Raw genomic sequence first — 26138 nt, forward strand, 5'->3', positions numbered from 1 at the left:
GTGTTATTGACGGAGTAAGTGCAGAAAACGGCCGTCGTGGTATTAGACAAAGGCAGAGTGAGAGTTAAAAATAAACTTTTTTTTTTTTATTATGTACATTAATAGAAAGTAAATAGGAAGAAAGAAGTACATGATATCTACAGTGGTCATAGAATTGATGCGGGATAGTGAACTGTCATTACATGTATGTGATTTTTTTTTTTTTTTGTGTGTGTGTAAGTTAAAATAAGTCAGTTTAATTTCAGAAAAACAAACCAGAAGTTATAACCAAAATAAACTCAGGTATTCTCACCGATAGTAACAAACAGAAAGGCTGAATCACTAACAAACAAATAAATTAATCCCGCAGGCTTCACAAATTGCTTCGAAACTCGTCCAGAACCAGAGGCAGTGAACACAGACTCGATGAACCCTTGTCGGCCATGCAGGTGACCACTGGGACTGTGCCGCGTGTTTGTTTGCATGTTTGTTGGCCTGCATCATTAATGAGGCATAAGAAAAGATCATTTTTTTTTCGCCAAACTGTTGATACTGAGAGAGATTTGCTCTTTCATTGCCTCGTTCTTCCATGTGATGAACGACGGTTTTGTGTTTCAGAAGCAAACGACCGAGCTCATTGTGACCCTCGTGTTTGTGCCTCTCTGTGTGCTGGCCTGGCATTCTGTGTGGACGTGGCGGTGTTGTCTACACCGGTGGTGGTGATGGTGATAGCGATGGTGAATGTGCGGGACTGTGGTGGTGATGATGATGGTATTTGCGTTTGCAGCATCTAGAAATCGTGGTGGTGTTGGTGGTTGTTATGGTGGTAAGTGAATTTTTGAAAGTTTTAATTGTTATTTCTTTTACGTATACTTTTCCCCCGTGATTGTTATTCAAAGTGAGTGCAAATTTTTAAAATCAGAGGAAGACACATACACACCATTGTGAACCTAGATGAATGCAGCGTTAGGTTATTGATGATGAACAATTTCCTTCCCGTTTGCGCTAATTAACTTATACCTGCCTCTCTCTCTCTCTCTCTCTCTCTCTCTCTCTCTCTCTCTCTCTCTCTCATGATGAATAAGAGGATTTTACCGGATTTAATCGAGTTTTAAGTTTCATCTTCACTGCAATATTTCTGGTTAACCTCGTGACCACCTTTCAACCTGAGATCAGTAACCTTTGTTGGTTGTGGATGAATAGTCGGTGTAATGAAGTGGTGGACGTGAGGCCTCACTTTAAAATCGAACTGACGCCTGGGTGGTTTTTGAATGCTCTAAATCATCTACATTTTTTGGCTAGATGCTTCAGCTTCCTTGGTTGTGTGTCTAAGTCGTAGAATATAACGTGTGTGTGTGTGTGTGTGTGTTTCTCGTCTTCGTAAGTTTTGGGTTCCCTTCGTGGTCATGATGAAACAGATTCCTGGACTTACAATCTTCTTACCTGCAGGCGACACCCTTAGGAAATTAGTGCACATTTTTTTTGCTTAGTTTGTATATTTTCACAGTAAGAGAAATTATATTGTATACACTTCATTGAAACCTGAAAATGTGCAAGTCTGATCAGTGGGTATATATTCTCAGTTTTGTCTTTATATTGATAGCCGATTTTTTCCTTCACAGAATAGCCTCTCGTGTACCGAGGCTTCGTGGCCTAGAGGAGGCACAGCGTACAGCGGATGGCATATTTGTGATATTTACTTGTAGCCCTTGACCTTTATCCTTGTGCTGTCAGAGAAACACGTAAAACATGATAGATTACCATGACACACACACACACACACACACTCACTCACACTCACAGAAGCCACTGCTAGGACTCCCACAGCAACTTTCCCAGTCAGTCTTCAGGGACGAGACAAAGCTTTTGGTTGTGTGCCTCTGAGATGCTTCCTGACGTCCTGGTTTCCGGCGGAGAGTGGTGTAGGGAAGGCCCTTAGGAATGTCACCATATGTGTGTGTGTGTGTGTGTGTGTGACTGAGCAAGAGAGAGAGAGAGCAGTTTCAGTAGCGTAAATGCAATGGTAAGTGTTAGCCACGTAGTTCAGTTAACAGCTATTAAGATGAATACTCCCATCACACCTTTATTAAGTTGTCGGGCTTGAATGAAACCAATCACGGAGTTTGCAATAAGCTGTATGTGAGCCGCGCTATCGAACGCTGTTTCAGGAAAAGATTTCGACTTTTTTTTTATATTCTGCATTAATTATTTGATACCGTATATTTAATGGTGCTCTTACTAATCATGTTTTTTCTTTGGATTCTTTCATCTTTGCACATCACCTAAATATTCCTGGATTACTTTCTAGTTAATGGTATCTAGTTCTTTTTAACGACAAATAGTTTTTTTTTCTATTTTTTTTTTTCTTTACCATTTATCTTTTGTTGTATAATAACCTGATTTGCTGCGGCGTATATAAACTTGTGGTTCACGTTCTTCCCGTCTCTGCCTCCTTACCTTGCTGATCTGCACACCGCCCACACGCAGGAGCGTTGTATTGACGCACCTTCTCGCCAGTAAAATTCATTCATGTTTGCTTTCTTGCGTGACATCAAAGGAGAGACAGGACTAGCTAGATTCGCCTGGGATTTACATAGCGTGCGTTCCTTACTCCTGACCTGCATTACCACACTTTCACTCCCGTACTCATCTCCATTACGTTCTTGGTGTACCTCATGTCTTTTCCTGGAATCTCGGGTTGACAAGTCGTCACGCAGCCCACGACCCAGCCTCACCCTTGCTACATATTTCAGTCCCTCCCAACTTTATTTTTCGTTTATCCCTCAGTTATTGATCAGTGCTGGATGACTCCCGTTGTGCGATAGTGCCTTGGTACTTCTAGGAGAGGGAAGTAGCCCTTATGTAGACGAAATTGCAGACAGGTAGGTAGGTAAGCAGGACAGTTGTATGTATGTATATAGGAAAGTTAATAGGCTTTGTAGCTGGGCAGTAGAATAAACAGGCTATAATTAGGTAGGTGGATAGGTGGTAAGTAGGGTAGGTTGATAAGTAAATAGGAAATGAAGTAAGTAACTAGTAGCAAAGAGTGGGAATCGCTTGTCTGGAATAAGTTTCATCCGTAACCTACCAAGATTAAGGGAGTAGATACGCTTCGATGCTCCGCAGACTTGTTTTACGGATCACTTGTCGTCCTGCTGGATGTGGCAGAACAGTCATGGAACACTTACAGCTGTTAATTGTTCGTCTGATATTGGTTTATTGTTGGTTTTAGTAGTTTACATTCGCTTAAAATTATTTCACATTCTACTATTCATTTAAAAAGATATCTGGCGACTACCAACTATTACTTTCTTGTTCATTGTGGAAATCTTAATAAAAAACAGGTCGTTAGGTCACGTACTAACTGGTATTTGAGATTTAGATCACTAATACATCACTTTGGGTAAATTAACTTGTTCTTACCTAAGCATGTAGATAATTAAAGTAAGTGGGGGCTGTAAATAATATGTCATCACGGGTTTCCATCTGTCTGTCACGAAAAGTAAGGAAGAGAACATGCCTCGGTGTTCTCAGAAAGGTGTTGTGGCTCAGATGCCAGTAAGGGAGTGCTGCAGGACAGTAAGGAACAGAACATACCTCGGTGTTCTCAGACCGTTGTTGTGGCTCAGCTACCAGTAGGGGAGTGTTGCAGGACAGTAAGGAAGAGAACATGTCTCAGTGTTCTCAGACCGGTGTTGTGGATCAGCTAACAGTAGGGGAGTGTTGCAGGACAGTAAGGAACAGAACATGCCTCGGTGTTCTAGGACCGGTATTGTGGCTCAGCTACCAGTAAGGGAGTGTTCCAGGACAATAAGTAAGAGAACATGCCTCGGTGTTCTCAGACCGTTGTTGTGGCTCAGCTACCAGTAAGGGAGTGTTGCAGGACAGTGAGGAACAGAACATGAATCGGTGTTCTCAGACCGGTGTTGTTGCTCAGCTGCCATTAAGGGAGTGTTGCAGGACAGTAAAGAAGAGAACATGCCTCGGTGTTCTCAGACCGGTAGTGTGGGTCAGGTACCAGTATAGGAGTGGTTCAGGACAGTAAGGAACAAAACATGTCCCGGTATTCTCAGATCGGTGATCTGGCTCAGCTACCAGTAGGGGAGTGTTGCAGGACAGTAAGGAACAAAATATGACTCGGTGATCTCAGACCGGTGTTGTGGCTCAGCTGCTGGTGAAGGAATGTTGCAGGAAAGTAAGGAATAGAACATGTTTCGATGTTCTCAGACCGGTGTTGTGGTTTAGCTATCAGTAAAGGAGTGTTGCAGGACAGTAAGGAACAGAACATGCCTCGGTGTTCTCACACCGGTGTTGTATCTCAGCTACCAGTAGGGGAGTGTTGCAGGACAGTAAGGAAGAGAACATGACTCGATGTTCTCAGACCGGTGTTGTGGCTCAGCTGCCAGTAAGAGTGTGTTGCAGGAAAAAAAGGAACAGAACATGCCTCGGTGTTCTCAGACCGATGTTGTGGCTCAGCTACCAGTAGAGGAGGGTTTCAGGACAGTAAGGAATAGAACATGCCTCGTTGTTCTCAGACCGGTAATGTGGCTTATCTACAAGTAAGGGAGTGTTGCAGGACAGTAAGGAACAGAATATGCCTCGGTGTTCTCAGACCGGTGTTGTGGCTCAGCTACCAGTAGAGGAGTGTTGCAGGAAAGTAAAGAAGAGAACGTGCCTCGGTGTTCTCAGACCGGTGTTTTGGCTCAGCTACCAGTAGAGAAGGGTTGCAGGACAGTACGGAATAGAAGATGCCTCGTTGTTCTCAGACCGGTAATGCGGCTTATCTACAAGTAAGGGAGTGTTGAAGGACAGTAAGGAAGAAAACATGCCTCGGTGTTCTCAGACCAGTGTTGTGGCTCAGCTACCAGTAGGGGAGTGTTGCAGGACAGTAACGAAGAGAACATGCCTCGGTGTTCCCTGACCGGTATTGTGGCTCAGCTACCAGTAGGGGAGTGTTGCAGGACAGTAAGAAAGAGAACATGCCTCGTTGTTCTCAGACCGGTAATGTGGCCAATCTACAAGTAGGGGAGTGTTGCAGAACAGTAAGGAACAGAACATGCCTCGGTGTTCTCAGACCGGTGTTCTGGCTCAGCTACAGGTAAAGGAGTGTTGCATAACAGTAAGGAACAGTACATGCCTCCGTGTTCTCAAACCTGTGTTGTGGCTCAGCTAGCAGTAGGGGAGTGTTCCAGGACAGTAAGGAACAGAAGATGCCTCGGTGTTCTCAGACCGGTGTTGTGGCTAAGCTGCTATTAGGGGAGTGTTGCAGGACAGTAAGGAACAGAACATGAATCGGTGTTCTCAGACCGATGTTGTGGCTCAGCTACCAGTAGGGGAGTGTTGCAGGAGAGTAAGGAAGATAAAATGCCTCGGTGTTCTCAGACCGGTGTTGTAGCTCAGCTACCAGAAGGGGAGTGTTGCAGGACAGTAAGGAACAAAACATATCTCAGTGTTCTAGGACCGGTGTTGTGGCTCAGCTACCAGTAGGGGAGTGCTGCAGGACAGTAAGGAACAGAACATGCCTCGGTGTTCTAAAACTGGTGTTGTGGCTCAGCTACCAGTAGCTGAGTGTTGAAGAACAGTAAGGAAGAAAACATGCCTCGGTGTTCTCTGACCGGTATTGTGGCTCAGCTACCAGTAGGGAAGTCAAGCAGGACAGTCAGGAAGAGAACATGCCTCGGTGTTTTCAGACCGTTGTTGTGGCTAACCTACCAGTAGGGGAGTGTTGCAGGACAGTAAGGAACAAAACATGCCTCAGTGTTCTCAGACCGGTGTTGTGGCTCAGCTACCAGTAGGGGAGTGTTGCAGGACAGTAAGGAACAGAACATGCCTCGGAATTCTCAGACCGATGTTGTGGCTCAGCTACCAGCAGATGAATGTTGCAGGACAGTAAGGAAGAGAACATGCCTCGGTGTTCTCTGACCGGTGTTGTGGCTCAGCTAGCAGTATGGGAGTGAGGCAGGAGAGTAAGGAAGAGAACATGCCTCGGTTTTCTCAGACCGGTGTTGTGGCTAACCTACCAGTAGGGGAGTTCTGCAGGACAGTAAGGAACAGAACATGCCTCGGTGTTTTCAGACCGGTGTTGTGACTCAGCTACCAGCAGGGAAGTGTTGCAAAACATTAAGGAATAGGACATGCCTCGGTGTTCTAGGATCGGTGTAGTGGCTCAGCTACCAGTAGGGGAGAGTGGAAGAACAGTAAGGAAGAAAACATGCCTCGGTGTTCACACAAAAGTGTTGTGGCTCAGTTACCAGTAGGGGAGTGTTGCAGGACAGTAAGGAAGAGAACATGCCTCGGTGTTCTCAGACCGGTGTTGTGGATCAGTTACCAGTAGGAAAGTGTTGAAGGACAGTAAGGAGGGGAATATGCCTCGGTGTTTTCAGACCGGTGTTGTGGCTCAGCTACCAGTAGGGAAGTGTTGAAGGACAGTAAGGAAGAGAACATGCCTCGGTGTTCTCAGACCAGTGTTGTGGCTCAGCTACCAGTAAAGGAGTGTTGCAGGACAGTAACGAACAGAACATGCCTCGGTGTTCTCAGACCAGTATTGTGGCTCAGCTAACAGTAGGGGAGTGTTGCAGGACAGTAAGAAAGAGAACATGTCCCGGTGTTCTCAGACCGGTGTTGTGGCTCAGCTACCAGTAGGAGAGTGTTGCAGGACAGTAAGGAACAGATTATACCTCGGTGTTCTCAGACCGGTGTTGTGTCTCAGCTACCAGTAGGATAGTGTTGCAAGACAGTAAGGAACGGAACATGCCTCGGTGTTCTCAGACCGGTGTTGTGGCTCAGCTACCAGTAGGGGACTATTGCAGAACAGTAAGGAACAGAACATTTCTCGGTGTTCTAAGACCGGTGTTGTAGCTCAGCTGCTAGTAGGAGAGTGTTGCAGGACAGTAAGGAAGAGAACATGCCTCGGTGTTCTCAGACCAGTGTTGTGGCTCAGCTACCAGTAGGGAAGTGTTGCAGGACAGTAAGGAAGAGAACATGCCTCGGTGTTCTCAGACCGGTGTTATGGCTCAGCTACCAGTAAGGGAGTGTTGCAGGACAGTAATGAAAAGAACATGCCTCGGTGTTCTCAGACCGGTGATGTGGCTCAGCTACCAGTAGGGGAGTCTTGCAGGACAGTAAGGAAAAGAACATGCCTTGGTGTTCTCAGACTGGTGTTGTGGCTGAACTACCAGTAGAGGAATGTTGCAGAAAAGAAAGGAAGAAAACATGCCTCAGTGTTCTGAGACCGGTGTTGTAGCTCAGCTTCCATTATGGAAGTGTTGCAGGACAGAAAGGAACAGAACATGCCTCAGTGTTCTCTGACCGGTGTTGTGGCTCAGTTACCAGTAGGGGAGTGATGCAGGACAGTAAGGAAGAGAACATGCCTCGGTGTTCTGAGACCGGTGTTGTGGCTCAGCTACCAGTAAGGGAGTGAGGCAGGACAGTTAGGAACAGAACATTTTTCGGTGTTCTCAGACTGGTGTTGTGGCTGAGTTACCAGTAAGGAATTGTTGCAGGACAGTAAGGAAGAGAACATGCCTCGGTGTTCTCAGACCTGTGTTGTGGCTCAGCTACCAGTAGGGGAGTGTTGCAGGATAGTAAGGAAAAGAACATGCTTTGGTGTTCTCTGACCGGTATTGTGGCTCAGCTACCAGTAGGGGAGTGAGGCAGGACAGTGTGGAAGAGAACATGCCTCGGTGTTCTCAGACCGGTGTTGTGGCTAACCTACCAGTAAGGGAGGTCTGAATGACAGTAAGGAACAGAACATGCTTCGGTGTTCTCAGACCGTTGTTGTGGTTCAGTTACCAATAAGGGAGTGTTGCAGGACAGTAAAGAACAGAACATTCCTCGGTGTTCTCAGACCGGTGTTGTGGCTCGGCTAAAACTAGGGGAGTGTTGCAGGACAGTAATAAAAAGAACATACCTCGGTGTTCTTAGGCCGGTGTTGTGGCTTAGTTACCAAGAGGGGAGTGTTGCAGGATAGTAAGAAAGAGAACATGCCTCGGTGTTCTCAGACCGGTGTTGTGTCTCAGCTACCAGTAGGGAAGTGTTGCAGGACAGTAAGGAAGAGAACATGCCTCGGTTTTCTCAGACCGGTGTTGTGGCTCAGCTACCAGTAAGGGAGTGAGGCAGGACAGTTAGGAACAGAACATTTTTCGGTGTTCTCAGACTGGTGTTGTGGCTGAGTTACCAGTAAGGAATTGTTGCAGGACAGTAAGGAAGAGAACATGCCTCGGTGTTCTCAGACCTGTGTTGTGGCTCAGCTACCAGTAGGGGAGTGTTGCAGGATAGTAAGGAAAAGAACATGCTTTGGTGTTCTCTGACCGGTATTGTGGCTCAGCTACCAGTAGGGGAGTGAGGCAGGACAGTGTGGAAGAGAACATGCCTCGGTGTTCTCAGACCGGTGTTGTGGCTAACCTACCAGTAAGGGAGGTCTGAATGACAGTAAGGAACAGAACATGCTTCGATGTTCTCAGACCGTTGTTGTGGTTCAGTTACCAATAAGGGAGTGTTGCAGGACAGTAAAGAACAGAACATTCCTCGGTGTTCTCAGACCGGTGTTGTGGCTCGGCTAAAACTAGGGGAGTGTTGCAGGACAGTAATAAAAAGAACATACCTCGGTGTTCTTAGGCCGGTGTTGTGGCTTAGTTACCAAGAGGGGAGTGTTGCAGGATAGTAAGAAAGAGAACATGCCTCGGTGTTCTCAGACCGGTGTTGTGTCTCAGCTACCAGTAGGGAAGTGTTGCAGGACAGTAAGGAAGAGAACATGCCTCGGTTTTCTCAGACCGGTGTTGTGGCTCAGCTAACAGTAGAAGAGTGTTGCAGGACAGTAAGGAACAGAACATGCCTCGGTGTTCTCAGACCTGTGTTGTGGCTGAGCTATCAGTAGAGGAGTGTTGCAGAACAGTAAGGAACAGAACATGCCTCGGGTGTTCTCAGACCGGTGTTGTGGCTCAGCTACCAGTAGGGGAGTGTGTCAGGACAAGTAAGGAAGAGAATATGCCTCGTTGTTCTCAGACCAGTGTTGTGGCACAGCTATCAGTAGGTTAGTGTTGCAGGACAGTAAGGAACAGAACATTTCTCGGTGTTCTTACACCAGTATTGTTGCTCAGTTGCCAGTAGGGAAGTGTTGCAGGACAGTAAAGAACGAAACATGCCTCGGTGTTGTGGCTTAGCTACCAGTAGAGGAGTGTTGTAGGACAGTAAGGAAGAGATTATGCCTCGGTGTTCTCAGACCGGTGTTGTGGCTCAGTTACCAGTAGGGGAGTGCTGCTGGACAGTAAGGAACAGAACATGCCTCGGTGTTCTGGGACCGGTGTTGTTGCTCAGTTACCAGTAGGGGAGTGGTGCATGACAGTCAGGAAGAGAACATGCCTAGGATTTCTCAGACCGGTGTTGTGACTCATCCTCTAGTAGGGGAGTGTTGCAGGAAAGTAAGGAACAGAACTTGCCTCGGTGTTCTCAGACCGGTGTTGTGGCTACGCTAGCAGTAGGGGAGTGTTGCAGGACAGTAAGGAAGAGAACATGCCTCGGTGTTCTGAGACCGGTGTTGTGGTTCAGCTACCAGTAGGGGAGTGTTGCAGGACATTAAGGAACAGAATATGCCTCGGTGTTCTCAGACCGGTGTTGTGGCTCAGCTACCACTAGGGGAGTGTTGCAGGACAGTAATGAAGAGAACATGCCTTGGTGTTCTCAGACCGGTGTTGTGGCTTAGTTACCAAGAGGGGAGTGTTGCAGGACAGTAAGAAAGAGAACATGCTTCGGTTTTCTTAGACAAATGTGTTGTGTCTCAGCTACCAGTAGGGAAGTGTTGCAGGACAGTAAAAAAGAGAATATGCCTCGGTGTTTTGAGAACGGTGTTGTGGCTCAGCTAACAGTAGGGGAGTGTTGCAGGACAGTAAGGAACAGATTATTTCTCGGTGTTCTCAGACCAGTGTTGTCCGACCAGTGTTGTGTCTCAGCTACCTGTAGGGGAGTATTGCAGGACAGTAAGGAAGAGAACATGCCTCGGTGTTCTTAGACAGGTGTTGTTGCTCAGCTACCATTAGGGGAGTGTTGCAGGATAGTAAGGAAGAGAACATTCCTCGGTGTTCTCAGACCGGTGTTGTGGGTCAGCTTCCAGTAGGGGAGTGTTACAGGTCAGTAAGAAAGAGAACATGCCTTGGTGTTCTTAGACAGATGTTGAGTCTCAGCTACCAGTGGGGAAGTGTTGCAGGGCAGTAAGGAAGAGAACATGCCTCGGTGTTCTCAGACCGGTGTTGTGGCTGAGCTACCAGTAGGGGAGTGTTGCAGGAAAGGAAGGAACAGATTATGTATCGGTGTTCGCAGACCTTTATTGTTGCTCATCTACCAGTAGGGGAGTGTTGCAGGACAGTAAGGAACAGTACATGCCTTGGTGCTCTCAGACCTGTTTTGTTGCTCAGCTACCAGTAGGGGAGTGTTGTATGACAGTAAGGAACAGAAAATGCTTCGGTGTTCTCAGACTGGTGTTGTGGCTTAGCTACCAGTAGGGTAGTGTTGTAGGACAGTAAGGAAGAAAACATGCCTCGGTATTCTCGGATCGTTAATGTTACTTAGCTATCAGTAGGCGAGTGTTGCAGGACAGTAAGGAACAGAACATGCCTTGGTGTTTTCAGACCGTTGTTGTGGCTCAGCTTCCAGTAAGGGAATGCTGTAGGACAGTAAGGAACAGAATATGACTCGGTGTTCTCTGACCAATATTGTAAGCAGAACAGTAAGGAAGAGAACATGCCTCGGTTTTCTGAGACCGGTGTTGTGGCTTAGCTACAAGTGGGGGAGTGTTGCAGGACAGTAAATAAAACAACATGCCTCGGTGTTCTCTGACCGGTGTTGTGGCTCAGGTACCAGTAGGGGAGTGTTGCAGGACAGTAAGGAAGAGAACATGCCCCGGTCTTGTCACACCGTTGTTGTGGCTCAGCTACCAGTAGAGGAGTGTTGCAGGACAGTAAAAAAGAGAACATGCCTATGTTTTCTCAGACCGGTGTTGTGGCTCAGCTACCAGTAAGGGAGTGTTTCTGGACAGTAAGGAACTGAACATGCCTCAGTGTTCTCAGACAGGTGTTGTGGCTTATCTACCAGTAGGGGAGTGTTATAGGACAGTAAGGAAAAGAACATGCCTCGGTGTTCTCAGACCGGTGTTCTGGCTCAGTTACCAGTAGGGGAGTGTTGCAGGACAGTAAGGAACAGAACATGACTCGGTGTTCTCAGACTGGTGTTGTGGCTTATCTACCAATAGGGGACTGTTGCAGGACAGTAAGGAACAGAAGATGCCTCGGTGTTCTCAGACCGGTGTTGTTGCTACGCTAGCAGTAGGGGAGTGTTGCAGGACAGTAAGAAAGAGAACATGCCTCGGTGTTCTGAGACCGGTGTTGTAGTTCAGCTACCAGTAGGGGAGTGTTGCAGGACATTAAGGAACAGAACATGCCTCGGTGTTCTCAGACTGGTGTTGTGGCTCAGCTACCACTAGGGGAGTGTTGCAGGACAGTAATGAAGAGAACATGTCTTGGTGTTATGAGACCGGTGTTGTGGCTTAGTTACCAAGAGGGGAGTGTTGCAGGACAGTAAGAAAGAGAACATGCTTTGGTTTTCTCAGACAAATGTGTTGTGTCTCAGCTACCAGTAGGAAAGTTGCAGGACAGTAAGGAAGAGAACATGCCTCGGTGTTTTAAAACAGGTGTTGTGGCTCAGCTAACAGTAAAGGAGTGTTGCAGGACAGTAAGAAACAGATTATTCTTCGGTGTTCTCATACCAGTGTTGTCAGACCAGTGTTGTGTCTCAGCTACCAGTTTGGGAGTATTGCAGGACAGTAAGGAAGAGAACATGCTTCGGTGTTCGTAGACAGGTGTTGTTGCTCAGCTACCAGTAGGGGAGTGTTGCAGTATAGTAAGGAAAAGAACATTCCTCCGTGTTCTCAGACCATTGTTGTGGCTCAGATACCAGTAGGAGAGTGTTATAGGACAGTAAGAAAGAGTACATGCCTTCGTGTTCTGAGACAGGTGTTGCGCCTGAGCTACCAGTAAGGGAGTATTGCAGGACAGTAAAGAATAGAACATGCCTCGGTTTTCTAAGAAATGTGTTGTGGCTCAGCTATCAGTAGGGGAGTGTTGCAGGACAGTAAGGAACAGAACATGCCTTGGTGTTTGGAGACCGGTGTGGCTCAGCTACCAGTTGGGGAGTGGTGTAGGACAGTAAGGAACAGAACATGCCTCGGTGTTCTTAGACCGGTGTTGTGGCTCAGCTACCAGTAGGGGAGTGTCTCAGGACAAGTAAGGAAGAGAATATGCCTCGGTGTTCTCAGACCGGTGTTGTGGCACAGCTATCAGTAGGGTAGTGTTGCAGGACAGTAAGGAACATAACATTTCTCGGTGTTCTGAGACCGGTGTTGTTGCTCAGTTGCCAGTAGGGGAGTGTGGTAGGATAGTAAGGAACGGAACATGCCTCGGTGTTCTCAGACCAGTGTTGTGGCTCAGCTACCAGTACAGGAGTGTTGCAGGAAAGGAAGAAACAGATTATGTATCGGTTTTCTCAGACCGGTTTTGTGGTTTATCTACCAGTAGGAGAGTGTTGCAGGACAGTAAGGAACAGAAGATGCCTCGGTGTTCTCAGACCTGTTTTGTGGCTCAGCTACCAGTAGGGGATGGATGCGGGATAGTAAGGATGAGAACATGCCTCGGTTTTCTCAGACCGGTGTTGTTACTTAGCTACCAGTAGGGGAGTGTTGCTGGACAGTAAGGAAGAGAACATGCCTCGTTGTTCTCAGACCGGTGTTGTGGCTTAGCTACCTGTAGGGGAGTGTTGCAGGACAGTAAGGAAGAGAACATGCCTCGGTGTTCTGAGACCGGTGTTGTGGCTTAGCTACGAGTAGGGAAGTGTTGCAGCACAGTAAGGACGAGAACATGCCTTGGTGTTCTCAGACCTGTTTTTTGGCTGAGCTACCAGTAGTGGAGCGTTGCATGACAGTAAGGAAGCGAATTGCAGGACAGTAAGGAAGAGAACATACTTCGGTGTTCATAGTCCGGTGTTGTGGATTAGCTACTAGTATAGGAGTGTTGCATAAAAGGAAGGAAAAGAACATGCCTCGGTGTTCTCAGACTGGTGTTGTGGCTCAGCTACCATTAGGGGAGTGTTGCATAAAAGGAAGGAAAAGAACATGCCTCGGTGTTCTCAGACCGGTGTTGTGGCTCAGCTATCATTAGGGGAGTGTTGCATAAAAGGAAGGAAAAGAACATGCCTCGGTGTTCTCAGACCGGTATGTTTGCTCAGTTACCAGTAGGGGAGTTTTGCAGAATAGTAAATAACAGAACATGCCTCGGTGTTCTCTGACCGGTGTTGTGGCTCAGGTACCAGTAGGGGAGTTTTGCAGGACAGTAAGGAAGAGAACATGTCCCGGTGTTTTTAGAACCCTGTTGTGGGTCAGCTACCAGTAGGGGAGTGTTGCAGGACAATAATGAACATAACATGCCTCGGAGTTCTCAGACCGGTGTTGTGGCTCAGCTACCAGTAGGGGAGTGTTGCAGGACAGTAAGGAACAGAACATGCCTCGGTCTTGTCAGACCGTTGTTGTGGCTAACCTACCAGTAGGGGAGTGTTGCAGGACAGTAAGGAACAAAACATGCCTCAGTGTTCTCAGACCGGTGTTGTGGCTCAGCTACCAGTAGGGGAGTGTTGCAGGACAGTAAGGAACAGAACATGCCTCGGAATTCTCAGACCGATGTTGTGGCTCAGCTACCAGTAGATGAAAGTTGCAGGACAGTAAGGAAGAGAACATGCCTCGGTGTTCTCTGACCGGTGTTGTGGCTCAGCTAGCAGTATGGGAGTGAGGCAGGAGAGTAAGGAAGAGAACATGCCTCGGTTTTCTCAGACCGGTGTTGTGGCTAACCTACCAGTAGGGGAGTTCTGCAGGACAGTAAGGAACAGAACATGCCTCGGTGTTTTCAGACCGGTGTTGTGACTCAGCTACCAGCAGGGAAGTGTTGCAAAACATTAAGGAATAGGACATGCCTCGGTGTTCTAGGATCGGTGTAGTGGCTCAGCTACCAGTAGGGGAGAGTGGAAGAACAGTAAGGAAGAAAACATGCCTCGGTGTTCACACAAAAGTGTTGTGGCTCAGTTACCAGTAGGGGAGTGCTGCAGGACAGCAAGGAAGAGAACATGCCTCGGTGTTCTCAGACCGGTGTTGTGGATCAGTTATCAGTAGGAAAGTGTTGAAGGACAGTAAGGAGGGGAATATGCCTCGGTGTTTTCAGACCAGTGTTGTGGCTCAGCTACCAGTAAGGGAGTGTTGCAGGACAGTAACGAACAGAACATGCCTCGGTGTTCTCAGACCAGTATTGTGGCTCAGCTAACAGTAGGGGAGTGTTGCAGGACAGTAGGAAAGAGAACATGTCCCGGTGTTCTCAGACCGGTGTTGTGGCTCAGCTACCAGTAGGAGAGTGTTGCAGGACAGTAAGGAACAGATTATACCTCGGTGTTCTCAGACCGGTGTTGTGTCTCAGCTACCAGTAGGATAGTGTTGCAAGACAGTAAGGAACGGAACATGCCTCGGTGTTCTCAGACCGGTGTTGTGGCTCAGCTACCAGTAGGGGACTATTGCAGAACAGTAAGGAACAGAACATTTCTCGGTGTTCTAAGACCGGTGTTGTAGCTCAGCTGCTAGTAGGAGAGTGTTGCAGGACAGTAAGGAAGAGAACATGCCTCGGTGTTCTCAGACCAGTGTTGTGGCTCAGCTACCAGTAGGGAAGTGTTGCAGGACAGTAAGGAAGAGAACATGCCTCGGTGTTCTCAGACCGGTGTTATGGCTCAGCTACCAGTAGGGGAGTGTTGCAGGACAGTAATGAAAAGAACATGCCTCGGTGTTCTCAGACCGGTGATGTGGCTCAGCTACCAGTAGGGGAGTCTTGCAGGACAGTAAGGAAAAGAACATGCCTTGGTGTTCTCAGACTGGTGTTGTGGCTGAACTACCAGTAGAGGAATGTTGCAGAAAAGAAAGGAAGAAAACATGCCTCAGTGTTCTGAGACCTGTGTTGTAGCTCAGCTTCCAGTATGGAAGTGTTGCAGGACAGAAAGGAACAGAACATGCCTCGGTGTTCTCTGACCGGTGTTGTGGCTCAGTTACCAGTAGGGGAGTGATGCAGGACAGTAAGGAAGAGAACATGCCTCGGTGTTCTGAGACCGGTGTTGTGGCTCAGCTACCAGTAAGGGAGTGAGGCAGGACAGTTAGGAATAGAACATTTTTCGGTGTTCTCAGACTGGTGTTGTGGCTGAGTTACCAGTAAGGAATTGTTGCAGGACAGTAAGGAAGAGAACATGCCTCGGTGTTCTCAGACCTGTGTTGTGACAGTGTTGGGAGTGTTGCAGGACAGTAAGGAACAGAACATTTCTCGGTGTTCTTACACCAGTATTGTTGCTCAGTTGCCAGTAGGGGAGTGTTGCAGGACAGTAAAGAACGAAACATGCCTCGGTGTTCTCAGACCAGTGTTGTGGCTTAGCTACCAGTAGAGGAGTGTTGTAGGACAGTAAGGAAGAGATTATGCCTCGGTGTTCTCAGACCGGTGTTGTGGCTCAGTTACCAGTAGGGGAGTGCTGCTGGACAGTAAGGAACAGAACATGCCTCGGTGTTCTGGGACCGGTGTTGTGGCTCAGTTACCAGTAGGGGAGTGGTGCATGACAGTCAGGAAGAGAACATGCCTAGGATTTCTCAGACCGGTGTTGTGACTCATCCTCTAGTAGGGGAGTGTTGCAGGAAAGTAAGGAACAGAACTTGCCTCGGTGTTCTCAGACCGGTGTTGTGGCTACGCTAGCAGTAGGGGAGTGTTGCAGGACAGTAAGGAAGAGAACATGCCTCGGTGTTCTGAGACCGGTGTTGTGGTTCAGCTACCAGTAGGGGAGTGTTGCAGGACATTAAGGAACAGAATATGCCTCGGTGTTCTCAGACCGGTGTTGTGGCTCAGCTACCACTAGGGGAGTGTTGCAGGACAGTAATGAAGAGAACATGCCTTGGTGTTCTCAGACCGGTGTTGTGGCTTAGTTACCAAGAGGGGAGTGTTGCAGGACAGTAAGAAAGAGAACATGCTTCGGTTTTCTTAGACAAATGTGTTGTGTCTCAGCTACCAGTAGGGAAGTGTTGCAGGACAGTAAAAAAGAGAATATGCCTCGGTGTTTTGAGAACGGTGTTGTGGCTCAGCTAACAGTAGGGGAGTGTTGCAGGACAATAAGGAACAGATTATTCCTCGGTGTTCTCAGACCAGTGTTGTCCGACCAGTGTTGTGTCTCAGCTACCTGTAGGGGAGTATTGCAGGACAGTAAGGAAGAGAACATTCCTGGGTGTTCTTAGACAGGTGTTGTTGCTCAGCTACCATTAGGGGAGTGTTGCAGGATAGTAAGGAAGAGAACATTCCTCGGTGTTCTTAGACCGGTGTTGTGGCTCAGCTTCCAGTAGGGGAGTGTTACAGGTCAGTAAGAAAGAGAACATGCCTTGGTGTTCTTAGACAGATGTTGAGTCTCAGCTACCAGTGGGGAAGTGTTGCAGGGCAGTAAGGAAGAGAACATGCCTCGGTGTTCTCAGACCGGTGTTGTGGCTGAGCTACCAGTAGGGGAGTGTTGCAGGAAAGGAAGGAACAGATTATGTATCGGTGTCCGCAGACCTTTATTGTTGCTCATCTACCAGTAGGGGAGTGTTGCAGGACAGTAAGGAACAGTACATGCCTTGGTGCTCTCAGACCTGTTTTGTTGCTCAGCTACCAGTAGGGGAGTGTTGTATGACAGTAAGGAACAGAAAATGCTTCGGTGTTCTCAGACTGGTGTTGTGGCCTAGCTACCAGTAGGGTAGTGTTGTAGGACAGTAAGGAAGAAAACATGCCTCGGTATTCTCGGATCGTTAATGTGGCTTAGCTATCAGTAGGCGAGTGTTGTAGGACAGTAAGGAACAGAACATGCCTTGGTGTTTTGAGACCGTTGTTGTGGCTCAGCTTCCAGTAAGGGAGTGCTGTAGGACAGTAAGGAACAGAATATGCCTCGGTGTTCTCTGACCAATATAGTAAGCAGGACAGTAAGGAAGAGAACATGCCTCGGTTTTCTCAGACAGGTGTTGTGGCTTATCTACCAGTAGGGGAGTGTTATAGGACACTAAGGAAAAGAACATGCCTCGGTGTTCTCAGACCGGTGTTCTGGCTCAGTTACCAGTAGGGGAGTGTTGCAGGACAGTAAGGAACAGAACATGACTCGGTGTTCTCAGACTGGTGTTGTGGCTTATCTACCAATAGGGGACTGTTGCAGGACAGTAAGGAACAGAAGATGCCTCGGTGTTCTCAGACCGGTGTTGTTGCTACGCTAGCAGTAGGGGAGTGTTGCAGGACAGTAAGAAAGAGAACATGCCTCGGTGTTCTGAGACCGGTGTTGTGGTTCAGCTACCAGTAGAGGAGTGTTGCAGGACATTAAGGAACAGAACATGCCTCGGTGTTCTCAGACTGGTGTTGTGGCTCAGCTACCACTAGGGGAGTGTTGCAGGACAGTAATGAAGAGAACATGTCTTGGTGTTATGAGACCGGTGTTGTGGCTTAGTTACCAAGAGGGGAGTGTTGCAGGAGAGTAAGAAAGAGAACATGCTTTGATTTTCTCAGACAAATGTGTTGTGTCTCAGCTACCAGTAGGAAAGTGTTGCAGGACAGTAAGGAAGAGAACATGCCTCGGTGTTTTAAAACAGGTGTTGTGGCTCAGCTAACAGTAAAGGAGTGTTGCAGGACAGTAAGAAACAGATTATTCTTCGGTGTTCTCATACCAGTGTTGTCAGACCAGTGTTGTGTCTCAGCTACCAGTTTGGGAGTATTGTAGGACAGTAAGGAAGAGAACATGCTTCGGTGTTCGTAGACAGGTGTTGTTCCTCAGCTACCAGTAGGGGAGTGTTGCAGGATAGTAAGGAAAAGAACATTCCTCCGTGTTCTCAGACCAGTAGGAGAGTGTTACAGAACAGTAAGAAAGAGTACATGCCTTCGTGTTCTGAGACAGGTGTTGCGCCTGAGCTACCAGTAAGGGAGTGTTGCAGGACAGTAAAGAATAGAACATGCCTCGGTTTTCTAAGACCTGTGTTGTGGGTCAGCTATCAGTAGGGGAGTGTTGCAGGACAGTAAGGAACAGAACATGCCTTGGTGTTTGGAGACCGGTGTGGCTCAGCTACCAGTTGGGGAGTGGTGTAGGACAGTAAGGAACAGAACATGCCTCGGTGTTCTTAGACCGGTGTTGTGGCTCAGCTACCAGTAGGGGAGTGTCTCAGGACAAGTAAGGAAGAGAATATGCCTCGGTGTTCTCAGACCGGTGTTGTGGCACAGCTATCAGTAGGGTAGTGTTGCAGGACAGTAAGGAACATAACATTTCTCGGTGTTCTGAGACCGGTGTTGTTGCTCAGTTGCCAGTAGGGGAGTGTGGTAGGATAGTAAGGAACGGAACATGCCTCGGTGTTCTCAGATCAGTGTTGTGGCTCAGCTACCAGTACAGGAGTGTTGCAGGAAAGGAAGAAACAGATTATGTATCGATTTTCTCAGACCGGTTTTGTGTTTTATCTACCAGTAGGGGAGTGTTGCAGGACAGTAAGGAACAGAACATGCCTCGGTGTTCTCAGACCTGTTTTGTGGCTCAGCTACCAGTAGGGGATTGATGCGGGATAGTAAGGATGAGAACATGCCTCAGTTTTCTCAGACCGGTGTTGTTACTTAGCTACCAGTAGGGGAGTGTTGCTGGACAGTAAGGAAGAGAACATGCCTCGTTGTTCTCAGACCGGTGTTGTGGCTTAGCTACCTGTAGGGGAGTGTTGCAGGACAGTAAGGAAGAGAACATGCCTCGGTGTTCTGAGACCGGTGTTGTGGCTTAGCTACCAGTAGGGAAGTGTTGCAGCACAGTAAGGACGAGAACATGCCTTGGTGTTCTCAGACCTGTTTTTTGGCTGAGCTACCAGTAGTGGAGCGTTGCATGACAGTAAGGAAGCGAATTGCAGGACAGTAAGGAAGAGAACATACTTCGGTGTTCATAGTCCGGTGTTGTGGATTAGCTACTAGTATAGGAGTGTTGCATAAAAGGAAGGAAAAGAACATGCCTTGGTGTTCTCAGACTGGTGTTGTGGCTCAGCTACCATTAGGGGAGTGTTGCATAAAAGGAAGGAAAAGAACATGCCTCGGTGTTCTCAGACCGGTGTTGTGGCTCAGCTATCATTAGGGGAGTGTTGCATAAAATGAAGGAAAAGAACATGCCTCGGTGTTCTCAGACCGGTATGTTTGCTCAGTTACCAGTAGGGGAGTTTTGCAGAATAGTAAATAACAGAACATGCCTCGGTGTTCTCTGACCGGTGTTGTGGCTCAGGTACCAGTAGGGGAGTTTTGCAGGACAGTAAGGCAGAGAACATGTCCCGGTGTTTTTAGAACCCTGTTGTGGGTCAGCTACCAGTAGGGGAGTGTTGCAGGACAATAATGAACATAACATGCCTCGGAGTTCTCAGACCGGTGTTGTGGCTCAGCTACCAGTAGGGGAGTGTTGCAGGACAGTAAGGAACAGAACATGCCTCGGTCTTGTCAGACCGTTGTTGTGGCTCAGCTACCAGTAGGGGAATGTTGCAGGACAGTAAGGAAGAGAACATGCCTAGGTGTTCTCAGACCGGTGTTGTGGCTTAGCTACCAGTAGGGGAGTATTTCTGGACAGTAAGGAACAGAACATGCCTTGGTGTTCTCAGACCGGTGTTCTGGCTCAGTTACCAGTAGGAGAGTGTTGCAGGACAGTAAGGAACAGAAAATGCCTCGGTGTTCCCAGACTGGTGTTGTGGCTCAGCTACCAATAGGGGAGTGTTGCAGGACAGGAAGGAAGAGAAGATTCCTCGGTGTTCTCGGACTGGTAATGTGGCTCAGCTGCCAGTAGGGGAGTGTTGCAGGACAGTAAGGAAGAGAACATGCCTCGGTTTTCTCAGACCGGAGTTGTGGTTTAGCTACCAGTAGGGGAGTGTTGTAGGACAGTAAGGAACAGAACATGCCTTGGTGTTGTCTGACTGGTGTTGTGGGTCAGCTACCAGTATGAGAGTGATGCAGGGCAGTAAGGAAGAGAACATGCCTTGTTGTTCTCAGACCGGTGTTGTGGCTGAGTTACCAGTAGGGGAGTGTTGCAGGACAGTAAGGGACAGAACATGCCTCCTTGTTTTTAGACCTGTTTTGTGGCTGAGCTACCAGTTGGGGAGTGTTGCAGGACAGTAAGGAACATAAGATTCCTCGGTGTTCTTGGACCGGTATTGTGGCTCAACTGCTAGTAGTGGAGTGTTGCAGGACAGTTAGGAATAGAATATGCCTCGTTGTTCTCAGACCGGTGTTATAGCTCAGCTACCAGTAGGGGAATGTTGCAGGACAGTAAAGAAGAGAACATGCCTCGGTGTTTTCTTACCGTTAATGTGGCTGAGCTACCACTAGGGGAGTGTTGTAGGACAGTAAGGAAGAGAACATTCCTCGTTATTCTCAGACCGGTATTGTGGCTGAGCTAGCATTAGGGGAGTGTTGCAGGACAATTAGGAACAGAACATGCCTTGGTGTTCTCAGACCGGTGTTGTAGCTGAGCTATTATTAGGGGATTGTTGCAGGACAGTAAGGAACAGAACATGCCTCGGTGTGTTTAAAACGGTGTTGATGGTCAGCTACCAGTAGGGGAGTGTTGCAGGAAAGCAATTAAAAGAACATGCCTCGGTGTTCTCAGACCGGTGTTGTGGCTCAGTTATCAGTAGGGGAGTGTTGCAGGACAGTAAGGAACAGAACATGTCTCGGTCTTCTCAGACCGTTGTTGTGGCTGAGCTACCAGTAGGGGAGTGATGCAGGACAGTAAGGAAGAGAACATGCCTCGTTGTTCTCAGACCGGTGTTGTGGCTGAGCTACCAGTAGGGTAGTGTTGCAGGACAGTAAGGAACAGAACATACTTCAGTGTTCTCAGACCAGTGTTGTGGCTGAGCTACCGGTATGGGAGTGTTGCAGGACAGTAAGAAACAGAACATGCCTCGGTGTTCTCAGACCGGTGCTGTGGCTCAGCTATCAATAGGGGAGTGTTGGAGGACAGTAAGGAACAGAACATTTCTCGGTGTTCTCAGACCAGTGTTGTGGCTAAGCTGTCAGTAGGGGAGTGTTGTAGGGCAGTACTAAAAAGAACATGCCTCGGTGTTCTCAGGCCGGTGTTGTTTCTGAGCTACCAGTAGGGGAGTGTTGCAGGTCAGTAAGGAAGAGAATATGCCTCGGTGTTCTCAGACCGGTGTTATGTCTCAGCTACCAGTAGGGGTGTGTTGCAGGACAGTAATGAACAGAACATGCCTCGGTGTTCACCGACCGGTGTTGTGGGTGAGCTACCAGTAAGGAAGTGTTGCATGACAGTAAGGAAGAGAACATTTCTCGGTGTTTTCAGACCGGTGTTGTGGCTCAGCTGCCAGTAGGGAAGTGTTGCAGGACAGTAAGGAACAGAACATGCCTTGGTGTTCTCAGACCGGTGTTGTGGCTGAGCAACCTGAAGGGGAGTGTTGCAGGACAGTAAGGAAGAGAACTTGCCTCAATGTTCTCAGACCGGTGTTGTGGCTTAGTTACCAGTAGGGGAGTGTTGCAGGACAATAATGAACAGAACATGCCTCGGAGTTCTCAGACCGTTGTTGTGGCTTAGCTACCATTAGGGGAGTGTTGCAGGATAGTAAGGAAGAGAACATGCCTCGGTGTTCTCAGACCGGTGTTGTGTCTCAGGTACCAGTTTTTTTTTTTTTTTATATATATAGGAAGGATACTGACCAAGGGCAACAAAAATCTAAGAAAAAAAATGCCCACTGAAATGCCAATCCCATACAAGGGTCAAAGCAGTGGTCAAAAATTGGTGGATAAGTGTCTTGAAACCTTTCTCTTGAAGGAATTCAAGTCATAGGAAGGTGGAAATACAGAAGAAGGCAGGGAGTTCCAGAGTTTACCAGAGAAAGGGATGAATGATTGAGAATACTGGTTAACTCTTGCGTTAGAGAGGTGGACAGAATAGGGGTGAGAGAAAGAAGAAAGTCTTGTGCAGCGAGGCCGCGGAAGGAGGGGAGGCATGCAGTTAGCAAGATTAGAAGAGCAGTTGGCATGAAAATAGCGGTAAAAGACAGCTAGATATGCAACATTGCGGCGGTGAGAGAGAGGGCTAAAGACAGTCAGTTAGAGGAGAGGAGTTGATGAGACGAAAAGCTTTTGATTCCACCTTGTCTAGAAGAGCAGTATGAGTGGAACCCCCACAGACATGTGAAGCATACTCCATACATGGACGGATAAGGCCCTTGTACAGAGTTAGCAGCTAGGGGGGTGAGAAAAACTGGCAGAGACTTCTCAGAACACCTAACTTCATAAAAGCTGTTTTAGCTAGAGATGAGATGTGAAGTTTCCAGCTCAGATTATAAGTAAAGGACAGACTGAGGATGTTCAGTGTAGAAGAGGGGGACAGTTGAGTGTCATTGAAGAAGAGGGGATAGTTGTCTGGAAGATTGTGTCGAGTTGATAGATGGAGGAATTGAGTTTTTGAGACAATGAACAATACCATGTTTGCTCTGCCCCAAACAGAAATTTTAGAAAGATCAGAAGTCAGGCGTTCTGTGGCTTCCCTGCGTGATATGTTTACCTCCTGATGGGTTGGACGTCTATGAAAAGACGTGGAAAAGTGCAGGGTGGTATCATCAGCATAGGAGTGGATAGGACAAGAAGTTTGGTTTAGAAGATCATTAATGAATAATAAGAAGAGAGTGGGTGACAGGACAGAACCCTGAGGAACACCACTGTTAATAGATTTAGGTGAAGAACAGTGACCGTCTACCACAGCAGCAATAGAACGGTCAGAAAGGAAACTTGAGATGAAGTTACAGAGAGAAGGATAGAAACCGTAGGAGGGTAGTTTTGAAATCAAAGCTTTGTGCCAGACTCTATCAAAGGCTTTTGATATGTCCAAGGCAACAGCAAAAGTTTCACCAAAGTCTCTAAAAGAGGATGACCAAGACTCAGTAAGGAAAGCCAGAAGATCACCAGTAGAGCGGCCTTGACGGAACCCATACTGGCGATCAGATAGAAGGTTGTGAAGTGATAGATGTTTAAGAATCTTCCTGTTGAGGATAGATTCAAAAACTTTAGATAAGCAGGAAATTAAAGCAATAGGACGGTAGTTTGAGGAATTAGAGCGGTCACCCTTTTTAGGAACAGGTTGAATGTAGGCAAACTTCCAGCAAGAAGGAAAGGTATATGTTGACAGACAGAGCTGAAAGAGTTTGACTAGGCAAGGAGCAAGCACGGAGGCACAGTTTCGGAGAACAATAGGAGGGACCCCATCAGGTCCATAAGCCTTCCGAGGGTTTAGACCAGCGAGGGCATGGAAAACATCATTACGAAAGTGTGTTGCAGTATAGTAAGTAACAGATTATGTCTCGGTGTTCTCAGTCCGGTGTTGTGGCTCAGCTGCCAGTAGGGGAGTGTTGCAGGACAGTAAGGAACAGAACATGCCTCGGTGTTCTCAGACCGGTGTTGTGGCTTAGCTACCAGTAGGTGAGTGTTGCAGGACAGTAAGGAACAGAACATTTTTCGGTGTTCTCAGGGTAGTGTTGTGGCTCAGCTGCCAGTAGCGGCGTGTTGCATGACAGAAAGGAACAGAACATTTCTCGGTTTTTTTTAGAACGGTGTTGTGGCTCAGCTTCCAGTAGGGGAGTGTTGCAGGACAGTAAGGAAGAGAACATGCCTCGGTGTTCTCAGACCGGTGTTGTGGCTGAGCTACCAGTAGGGGAGTGTTGCAGGACAGTAAGGAACAGAACATGCCTCGGTGTTCTCAGATCGGTGTTGTGGCTGAGCTCCCAGTAGGGGAGTGTTGCAGGACAGTAATGAACAGAACATTCTCGGTGTTCTCAGACCGGTGTTGTAGGTCAGCTGCCAGGAGGGGAGTGTTGCAGGACAGCACGGAAGAGAACATGCCTTGGTGTTCTTATACCGGTGTTGTGGCTTAGCTACCCGTAAGGGAGTTTATTAGGACTCTAAGGAACAGAACATGCCTCGGTGTTCTCAGACCGGTGTTGTGGCTTAGCTACCAAGTGTTGTAGGACAGTAAGGAACAGAACATGCTTCGGTGTTCTCAGGCCGGTGTTGTGGCTCAGCTACCAGTATGTGAGTGTTGCAGGACAGTAATGAACAGAATATGCCTCAGTGTTCTGAGACCGGTTTTGTGGCTTAGCTACCAGTAGGGAAGTGTTGCAGGACAGTAATAAAGAGAACATGCCTCGGTGTTCTCAGACCGGTGTTGTGGCTTAGCTACCTCTGATAGATATTGCACCACTTTTCCATTGTCTCTTCTTGATGTATCTTGTGAGCTCGCCTATCAGATGCTTCCTCCTCGATTTCCATTCTGCACCTGAAAAGAAAAAGAATTCGCATTATTGATCAATGTTATATCTTTTGCTATGTTTTCAATTTTGTTTGCATTTTACGTTAAATTGTTTTCTTCTTCTAATATTATTAATGTGTCTCTTGTTTACTAATTTTCTATTATTTAATGTATGTGTCTTTTTGTAGGTTGTTGGCAACAGGAATGTCATTCTCGGCACTACAATTTGAGTTCTGTCGGGGTGTCTCAACAATAAGTGAAATTGTAGGGGAAACTGCCGAAAAAGTGTGGTGTGCCCTTCAATCACAGTACATGTCTTTTTCAAGAAGAGAAAAGTGAGGGGCAATTGCACAGTGATATTTTGAACTTTGGAAGATGCCTAACTGTTTAGGATCATTGGATGGGAAGCATATTAGAATCAAGTGCCCTGATTCCTCTGGTTCTACCTATTATAACTAGAAATGCTTTTTTTTCACTTGTCTTGATGTCATGTGCTGAAGCAGATGGATCTTTTTAACTTTTATCAGCGTTGTTGATTATGGATGCAACAGTGACGGTTGAGTACTACGAGGATCAGGCTTCTTCCACAGCCTTGCCCAAGGCGCAATGAACATTCCACCGCCTGCTATCCTCACAAATGAGGATAGCAGGCTATCCTCGTATTTCGTCAATGATGAAACGTTTCAGCTACAAGAAAGCTAGGAGAAGCCTCACGAATCCAAAAAGAATGTTCAACAAAAGGTTATCAACAGCAAGAAAAAGTGTTGAGAGTGCATTTGGCAAAATTCAGAGTGTTTGAGGGACCGTTCAGTTGTAATCCAAATAAGGTCGACAGCATCACAAAGACTGCATGTGTCTTGCATAACTACATTCGACATCACGATGGAGTGCTGTCAACACCACGTACTGATCAAGAGCTAACCAGTGCATACAACTTAACCCCTCAGGCTCCACGACAAGTTCTTGGCCGCACAGCCACAACAGGCCAGCAAATGAGGGATAGGCTATATGAACACATTTTAGACCCAAGAAATGCCCTAGCTTCATAGTTTAGTACAAGTGTATAAATATGCTTCCCAATATCATTTATAGCACTATATAATGTAACTGAAAAAGGAAATAAACACCAGGTCTTTTTACATGGAATAGGCTATGTGAACACTTTTTAGATCTAAGAAATGCCGTAGCTTCACAGTTTAGTACATGTGTATAAATAAGCTTCCCACTATAATTTACAACACTATATAATGTAATTGAGAAAGGAAATAAACACCAGGTTTTTTTTTTTACAAGGAATAAGCTATGTGAACACTTTTTAGATATAAGAAATGCCGTAGACAAAAACACTTTAGTACATGTGTATAAATATGCTTCCCAGTATCATTTATAACAATATGTGATGTAATTGAGAAAGGAAATAAACACCAGGTCTTTTTACAAGCATCTTGTCTTTCAGTCTTTATTAATGAGTATTGAAATTCCTTAACTATAACTATGATCTCTTCATCTGAAGTTCTCAAGTTGTTAGGCTGATTTGATTGCACGTAATAGTCACGTATAACTTAACACATAATAATCAACGCTTAACACACCGCTATATATAAAACAAATTCAGGGGACATACCTGTAGGGCAAGACGTCTCTACTATGCAGTTCCATGCCTTGTCTGGTTCATCCTTTCGAGATGTACTGAGGTGATGTTGTGTCATACAAACATCTGTATTTCTCCACAGCTTCTAAAAATTTTATGTTAAATAGTTCGTTGTCTGGAAGAAACATCTTGT

The 26138-nt window shown here is 47.1% G+C and overlaps 1 long non-coding RNA gene across 1 annotated transcript; it reads left to right on the forward strand.

The window, feature by feature from the left end:
* On the forward strand, positions 1–25797 carry LOC135110039 (uncharacterized). Its single transcript, XR_010273052.1, has 4 exons — positions 1–57; positions 350–428; positions 598–805; positions 24543–25797. It is a non-coding gene; the product is annotated as an uncharacterized LOC135110039 (long non-coding RNA).
* Positions 25798–26138: the final 341 nt, after the last annotated feature.

Source organism: Scylla paramamosain, chromosome 19 (assembly GCF_035594125.1).
Source record: "Scylla paramamosain isolate STU-SP2022 chromosome 19, ASM3559412v1, whole genome shotgun sequence".
In the NCBI taxonomy this organism is placed as follows: Eukaryota; Metazoa; Arthropoda; class Malacostraca; order Decapoda; family Portunidae; genus Scylla; species Scylla paramamosain.